This window comes from Pygoscelis adeliae, unplaced genomic scaffold, assembly GCF_000699105.1.
Source record: "Pygoscelis adeliae isolate BGI_AS28 unplaced genomic scaffold, ASM69910v1 Scaffold5, whole genome shotgun sequence".
In the NCBI taxonomy this organism is placed as follows: Eukaryota; Metazoa; Chordata; class Aves; order Sphenisciformes; family Spheniscidae; genus Pygoscelis; species Pygoscelis adeliae.
In genome coordinates this window covers 1,308,390-1,314,578 of record NW_008824753.1, presented here as the reverse complement: position 1 = coordinate 1,314,578, position 6,189 = coordinate 1,308,390, and the positions used below count along the sequence as shown (strand labels likewise).

Below are 6,189 nucleotides of genomic sequence, written 5' to 3'. Positions count from 1 at the left end.
TTTCATCTCCTCCCCCACTTCCCTCTTTTCCTCCTCTTTTTCCTCCCTTTCCCTTTCCCCCCCTCCTCTGTTGCCCCCTTTTCTCATCCACCCCTATCTCCCCCCAGAGTTGGAGCACTGGGATATGCAGGAAACAAGACAGGAGAAAAGGGGAAATCCCTGTAGTGAGGGGTTGTGCAAGGGATGGGAGGCTCAAACGTTAAATGGGAAGGTGTCCCACCTGGGCTGGGAGGGCAACCCCTTCCCCATGCTGGGACCCGGAGCATGGTGGGGATGCATGCAGGTCACCCAGGGGTGAGGCAACATGGGGGGGGGGGCCTCAGCCAGGGGAGACAGGACCCCCCTTGTACTGCCCCAGGGAGGTCAGAACTGGGAACTGTTTGAACTGGGAACAACAAAAAAAATACCCATTCCTCAGTGGTCTCCCTGACTTCCAGCTTGCCAGACAGCTGCGTACAGGGGCCAGCTTGGAGGGCCTGGGATGTCCCCCCTCTCCATCCCTTCCACCAGTCCTATCCGTGACGCATCTTCTCATATTCTGTCTCCCTCATTAGCGCAACATGTTGACGAGCAGACGAGCTGCACCTACGGGCATAAAGGCCTCTCCTCTAAGCTGTTTGAAATGAAGCCGTGAGAGTAATGGAGGGTGGGCACGTTGGAGTTTTGCTGCTGCCATGACTGACACCCTCCCCGGGCTTTCCCCGTGCTGCTGCACCACCCGGCCCCGGTGACCAGCAGCTTGCCCGCCCATCCGTCCTGCGGGGGGAACAAGGGTGCCCAGTGCCTGGCCGGGCCTGGAAGGCATTCGTCATCGTTCGGCTCGCTTCCTCCTCCAGCTGCTGGCTACTCCCTGTCTCCCTATTGTTTCCCAGTACTTTTAGCCCCAGTAAAAGCTCATTCAGACTTTCACAAGACAGAGCAAAGAAAGGTTTCGAAGTGCCAAGAGCTTTCTAGGCAACATACTGAGTCGCCTCCCTTCCTCCCCCAAAAAAATCTTAGCTTCTTCCCCAGTTTCTTCTTCCTACAAACACCCCATCCCCCTGACTCACGCAACAGTTCAATTAAGCACAACCAGCTGTTCCCTACAAAGCAGCCTCTGCGATGTATGACTTTAAAATCGCTACGTGCTCCTCCCCGGTAAGCAGAAGGGAAAGTTTAGGGAGTTTAAGAGCCCGGTTTTGCTGCTGATACATACCTTGCTCTTCTCGGCGCTCTGCGAGGAGCGAGGAGGGCACAGCTGACGCCTTCCTGCTGCTGTTACTACGCAACCTCTGCTGTTGTACACATGGTGCCTGCTAGAGGGAGAAAAGCGGTTTTTGGTTGTGATGGCTTTTTTCCTCCCAGGGCAACTCTTCAGGGGCTCGTGGAGCTGCACTCCATACATGATCGTACCTGGCTTAGTGATGATGCAAACATCCCACAAAGCCTGATGATGATAGAGATGGCTTTAACTTCTTACCCCTGATCATGTAGCCACTTGCCAGGGTTTAGCCCAGAGCAAGGGAGTAGTTGCCATTGAAGGATCCATCCGAAAATGAGGCCACCACAGAGTTAAAGTGTGGATAGAGATGCTGGAGTTTGCAAATAGTTTCTCCATTCCGCAGGCAAGCCCTGTCCCGCCTGGACAGGTAGTGATGCTGAGCACATTACTGCCTCCCTGCCACCTCACCCGGGGGTCAACTCCCCCGGCAGGGGCTAGGGCATGGGCAGCCCCTTGCTCCTGTGCATGCTAGATGCTCACACAGCCTGGAAGGGTCCCCCGGGAACAGCCCTGGTCGTGCCTCCCTAAAACTGCCTCTCGGCAGCAAGTAGGGCCTACACTTCCCTCTCCCAAACTCCCGCTGGCTCTTCCCCTTCCTGAGGATTACCCTGCCATCACTCAAGCTGCATCACATGCTAATTGCAGGTTGAAGTAACCCACTTTTTCCCCCCCATCCTCAATGGCATGAAGATTAATTAATGTTTCAATAGACTGCAAATGAACCGGAGGCAGGAGGCCAGCTCTTTTTTCCCTCCCACGGCTGCTGACAGCAGCAGAGGAGGTGGCGGTGCAGGCTGGGAAGCACAGCCTTTGTTGCACCCCAGGGGAAGCACTAGAGGTTTTCCCTGAGTTGCCTTTATTATCCTTCTTCTGGAAGAGATGGAAACCGACCACCAGAAGAGCTCAACGAGCTAAAACCCACCTTCCTTAGTGCCCAGAAGAGAGTTGAATGCCAGAGGGTGCACTTCTTCCCCATTCCCTCCCAGGAAAGACAAGGTCATCCACACAAAGGGGTTGCTAGAACAGTCCTTGTGCCCGGTCTGACCTCCGTGTGCCCCTGGGTCTGACCTGAAACCTGCGGAACCCCAGCCACGAGCTTGGGGATGGCATGAGCTTCTGGCTTCAGTGCTTGCCAGGACGCTCCCTGGCAGGTGGATGGGTGGGGTGCTGCGACCACTACACACTGGTCTGTGCTGGTGGAAAACTAGATTTACAAGCCCGGTAGCCGTGCCAAGATGTTATCAGCTTCTGTCTCCCTGACATCCCTTTGTCTGCCCTCACTGTGGGGACAACAAAAGGCATCTCGGGAATAATCTATTGCCCTTTCCCCAGCAAGCAGGACCAAGCTGTCCTACTTAGCGAGATACACACAAGTCCAGAGGAAACTATGCAAAATGGGGCTGAGAAAGCCAACAGCAAACAGGAGTGAGAAATGCATGTGCATGTCTTTCCACGGAAATGGTGGAAGGCTCCTGGTGTGGAAGGTACGTCCATTTGGGAGTTTGCACAGATTCAGGTCTGACTCCCTGAGGAGTCTGATGGTGACATCTGCCCTGTGTTGCCTTCTTCTTTATCACTGCTCCCCCATGTCCTTTTTGAGGTCATTCAAATTTATCTCCCTTTTTTTTAGGGAAGATAAAGGCCCTTTGGCCTTTGTACCGGGGAGGGAGCACACAGTGGTGCCGCCTTGCCCCTGCCACTTGTGGGCATGGCTGGCATGGACCCAGCAAGTGGAGGTCTTGTGTCCTGGGATCTGGGAAAATTGAGATGTGTCTCTGCATTTAAGATGACTTCATTTTAAAACTAAATTTACACACATAATCCTAGAGCAAACTTACAAAAGGATACTTAAATTAAGCTCATTAGTGTAAGCTGAAAGCTTTGCTGTTTCCCCCTGTAGCAGCTTCCCTTTCTGTCCTCTCTGCTCTCATGATGCCTCTGTGCGTATACTTAATTGCAATTAAAGACAATAAAATTTTCAGGGTAGTGACAGATCTTTTGCTAACTTGGCCATGCGATGCCTACCAGCAAATTCATTACATAAATTCATCCATGGCGATCAAAACAGAGTCGTAAGCGTGTGCCCAGCTCCATTTGTTGCACTGAGAGCCTTGTTTTAACTCCTACTTGATCCATTGCTGGAAGCCATTTGTTCCTTGAGCTTGTGTGCTACTTGAAGTAAGGTTTTGTAGGGGGAGGAAATGCAAAACTTGGGTCATTCCTGAAGAGCCAGTGGGCTGATAAAGCACTGAGGAACAAAAGCATCTGTGGAGCCAGGGTGGAGAACCCAACCCTGTGGCTTAGCTGATGCCTTGGGAGCAAAAAAAAAGGGAGCTCAATAAACAGATGCTGGTAGCATGTGGCTGGGAGCTGCGAGGTGGCCAAGTCAGCTTTGGGCTCCTCAGCAAATACAGGCAAATGCTCACCCTGAGTTGCATGTGTGCATGCACACAGATGGATGCTCCATACTGTGGCAGCTCATTATAGATTCCCACAAGAAAGCCATTAGGGAGGAATTTTTAGCTGTTCTGATGTGGTCATCTTGTATTTGTAAAAGAAAAGCTGGTCTCTTTGTTTCACGCTGGTTTTATTTTTTTGGGGGGTGGGAGTCGTTATAATGAAATAGTGCTGTGAGTACATGTGTAATATTTTATCCCTGTGTATACAGTCTTTCACCGTGGGTCCCATGAAAATGGGGCCCCAAGAAAACGGGGCTTTCCAGATGTGTTCATCAACCACTGCACTGCATTGACCTGCAGAAAAAGCGTGGTCAGGGGAATTTTTGCCCAACCCTGCTTTTCTTCTGCATCTTCTGCCTCACCCCGTGGCAGTCGTTGCCTGCCAGTCTGCAGAGGGCGATGCAGCATCAGTTTGACCAGACTTATGGTCCTTCTTTAGTTCTCCATCATCCCGAGGTTGCCCGTGGTCACCAAGATACTGCGGGGGTTGAGGTGAGGCCAAAGCTAGAGGGGAAAATGAGAGGACCGAATCATAGACACAAATGTATTTTGCAATACAGTGTCTTCATGCCGACTGTATAGCAGCTGAGGAAATAGGATACTACGATGGATTTCACTTTCCTGTTAAATCCTGCTGTGTAGGAAGACTCAAATAATTTGTTGAAGCTTTGAAGACCATTGTAGCAACAGCTGGTTATTTCATGAGTTTGTCTGGCACTCAGAAGCCTGAGTGTAAATCAGGTTTAAAAGGCAAGAATGAAATCTTTAAGCTAAAAAAAACCTAGCAACCATACACTCATCTGTTTTTCAGACTTCAGTTTGCATGTTACCATTGCCATTTTCTGGAAAGGACTGGTCCACTGCCAGTGGAGACATCTCTTTCTAGTCTCCATGAGACTACCCATGAGAATTCATGGGTATTTGTGCCAAATAATCACTTTCAAAAGCCACTGCAATCCAGTTCTTCTTTGGGCTATTGGGAATTAATTGGGAATTGTCTTATTTAAACATCCATGCTGCCTATAAAGAAGGGTAGAAGGGGTTAGAAGGTAGTGGGGTTAGAAGGACTTTCAAAGACCTGCAGGAGTTAAAGAGTAAAATAGACAGGACTTGAGCCTGGGGTACAGCATGGCTATAGATGCACAAAAAGACCATAGCTAAGTAGTGCTGCTCTGCAAAAATCTCTGCACGTGAGATTTTTTCAGACAAAAAGAGTTTCCCCAGGTTTATTCTTTTAAAAAGGAGACCCAGTAATATTAAGGCTTCTTACTCTTTCTGAAGATGCGGTTTAATGGAAGAATGTTGCAAAAGAATTGATCAGTCTGGAAGGCACCCACTGATGCTTTCCACCGTGCTCTAGGTCCTGCTTGGGGATCTGATGAATGTGCTGGGAAGTCCCCTGGGATTTAAGTGTGTGGGCTCCAAGCCAGATCTCTTCCTTCATGAACCACCCCAGGGCTTGGGTGTATGCTCTGCAGAGAGGGCCTACCCCAGGCCCACTATGAAGGTCTGGGGCTGGGGTGTTCTGCAGTTTGCCCAGGCCTAGGCTGGGGGCTGTGAGCAGCTTGAAAGCTGAATTCCACTCTTTGCCATTGAAATTTGTCAGAAAGGTCATTTCCTCACACATGTAACCAGAGAAAGTGTGCAGAATTGTTTTCCAGCTTTGGTTTCCAGTTCAGCTTGTGACTGGGATAGAAATGCCAACTGAGTGTATTCCTATGGGGTTGTTTTTTTTTCCTGATACACCTTCAGTTTTTAAAATCCGCTCTTTTTTTCTTTAAAGCATTTGATTATTCCTTGTGGCTTGTTGCAGTAGAATAATAGCAGGATGTGAACAATTTGAATATTTGCCTGATCTTTGCACCTGGATAAATTCACTGGGCAAAATCTTGCTATTTTTTGACTAAATGGCACATATATCAATGCCTCCTTGAGGTATTTTGATTCCTTCTCAAATTTACTAAAGGCGAACAAGTGTTTCAGCTCTGTCGGAGGATCCCAGGAGAGGGGATCTCTGGGGCTCTCCAGCTCCTGGATGGGATGAGCAGGTGAGGGCCAGGGCCAGAGCTGTGGAGGGAAGCACCAGAGGGAGTGGGTGCTGCTCCCTGCTGCGGGCCTTGTCCAATATTAAATGAGAAAGCAAAAGGCCCTCTCGCAGTGCTGCGCATACAGCACACAGTGCTCCGCTTGCCTTAACCACAGGTTAAGCAAATGCATCTTCAGGAATTTTAAGGCAGCCAATGAGAATTTAAGGAATTTTTAAGAAAAAAGCAAAATGCATGGGTGGATCGTAAAGGCAGAGCCCTGCGGCCTGGCAGCGGAGGGGAGAAAAGGTGTGGAGAATGCGGGCATCGATCCCGCTACCTCTCGCATGCTAAGCGAGCGCTCTACCATTTGAGCTAATTCCCCTCCCTGCTCTAGGCGACTGCCGGCGCAACTCTATTCTCTTCTCGCGAGATGCCGTGCGGC

General features: G+C 50.0%; 1 protein-coding gene and 1 non-coding gene across 2 annotated transcripts in view; both read right to left on the bottom strand.

Annotated features, from left to right (window-relative positions):
• The window catches only part of RNH1 (ribonuclease/angiogenin inhibitor 1), a 14,118-nt gene extending 12,851 nt beyond the window's left edge, over positions 1-1,267 (bottom strand). The window contains exon 1 of the mRNA XM_009323437.1: positions 1,196-1,267. The gene's annotated coding sequence lies outside the window, so the exon portion shown is untranslated. The remainder of the gene's footprint in view (positions 1-1,195) is intronic.
• A 4,789-nt stretch (positions 1,268-6,056) lies between these two features.
• On the bottom strand, positions 6,057-6,129 carry TRNAA-AGC. Its single transcript has one exon. It is a non-coding gene; the product is annotated as a tRNA-Ala (tRNA).
• Positions 6,130-6,189: the final 60 nt, after the last annotated feature.